Genomic DNA, 2,219 nt, shown 5'->3' on the forward strand with positions numbered 1-2,219 from the left:
GCAGTCTCTTGAAGGATGAATAGGAGTTCTCCAGGCTGATAAAGAAAGGAAATAACACACAGTTCAATCTACAGCATATGCTAAAACATAGAGAGTATGATAAAGCATGACTGTATAGGAATTTGTACCCTTATTTTGGAAAAAATCATAGTAATTACATCCTTGGTAAATCTTATTTTAAAATTTATTTTATTTTTTGTTATTATTGAGAAGAATATACACACATACAACAAGTTTTATATGTGCAATTCAATGATATTGATTACCTTTAAGTCACTCTCCTTTTGTAGATTGTTTGCCTCTCATTAACATAAATAACCTCACTGTCCCTTACGTTCAGCAAGTTTTGCCTGTGAATATTTTAAGATTGTAATTCATAGTATATTTATACATTTTATATATTAGTCTTATACTTTAAGTATGATGTTCATTCAAAATGAAACTCAGTTCTATTCAGATGTCTTTTAATTTCGTTTCCACTTTATCAAGCATGTTGCACTTCTCCAGGGACTGATCCCTCCTGACAATATGTCCAAAGTACAATAGATGAAGTCTTGCTATTGTCACTTTTTTCCCCTTCACTTTTTATTGTGAATTCAGTGAAGGTTTGTAGAGCAGATCATTAGTTTTATATTCAAGAAATCGTATACTCTGCTTCATTATTGTCACTTTGAAGGAGCAATCTGGCCATACTTCTTCCAAAATAGAATTATTTGTCCTTCTGGCAGTCCACAGTACTTTCAATATTCTTCACCAACACCATAATTCAAATGCATTTATTCTTGTACGGTCTTCCTTATTCATTGTCCAAAATTTGCATACGTATGAGGTGATTAGAAGTACCATGCCTTGAGTCATGTGCACCTTAGTCCTCAAAATCTCTGATCTTCAACACTTTAAAAAGTTCTTTTGCAGGAGATTTGCTTGATGAGACATGTTTGATTTCTTGAGTGCTGCTTCCCTAAGTGTTGATTATGGAGCCAATAAAAATGAAGTCGTTCACAACTTCAATCATTTTTCTGTTTATCATGATGCCATTAATTGGTCCATTTGTGAGGATTTTTGTTTTCTTTACATAGAGGTACAATTGAAGACTGTATTTTTTATCTTCTTCAGTAAGTATTTCACATCCATTTCATTTCAAGCAAGCAAGGTTGTGTCATCTGCATATTGCAGGTTATTAATGAGTCTTCCTCGAATCTTGATGCCATGTTTTTCTTCATGTAATTCTGCTTCTCAGATTACTTGCTCAGTATAAGTATGGTGAAAGGATACAGACCTGGTGTACACCTTTCCTAATTTTTAATCATTCAGTGTTCCCTTATTCTATTATAATGTCTGCCTGTTGGCTAAGTACAGGTTTCTCATGAGGACAATTAAGTGTTCAAGAATACTCATTCTTCACAACATTATTCATAGCTTTCTCTGATCCACTCAGTTGAATCTCTTTACATGGTAAACAAAGCACAAATAAGCATATTTCTGGTATTCTCTGCTTTCAATGAAGTTCTATCTGATATCAGTAATGATATCTCACATCCTCTTCTGAATGTGGCTTTTTAAACTCCTGGAAAGTCCCTCTTCATATATTGCTGCAGCCATTTATGAATTATGTTTGCCAAATTTTACTTGTTTGTGATACTAATTATATTGTTAGATGATCTGCAATTGACACAAATATGAATCTCTTCCAGTCAGTTGGCCATGTAGTTGTCTTACAAATTTCTTGGTATAGATTAATGAGTGCCACCAGCACTGTATCAGTCTGTTAAAATATTTCCATTTTTATTCTGTCAATTCCTGTACCCTTGCTTTTCACCAGTGCCTTCAGAGCTGCTTGGATTTAACACCTTCATTACATTTGGTTCTTGATTACAAATGGTTGATTAACAAGCAATTCTTTTTGGTACAGTGATTATTTGTATTCCTTCCATCTTATTTTTTTCCCCCCTTCGTGTATTTTAAATTGTGAGTTGAGTGAAGGTTTACAGACAAGATCATTGGTTTAACATTCATCTCAATGACTGGAATTCCCTTCATGCATAAACAGTTGTCCTGCTTCCTCCTTGTGGTTACCCATGCACTAATATCCTCTTTTAAAACTTTATATAGAACCTAAGTTAACACCTTAGCCCAACAACTTTAACAACTAGGAAAAAAGGAATAAAAAATACTACACTCATCAGAAAAAAGAAATTCATAAAGATTGTTGTTGTTGT

This window comes from Chrysochloris asiatica, unplaced genomic scaffold (assembly GCF_000296735.1).
Source record: "Chrysochloris asiatica unplaced genomic scaffold, ChrAsi1.0 scaffold00202, whole genome shotgun sequence".
In the NCBI taxonomy this organism is placed as follows: domain Eukaryota; kingdom Metazoa; phylum Chordata; class Mammalia; order Afrosoricida; family Chrysochloridae; genus Chrysochloris; species Chrysochloris asiatica.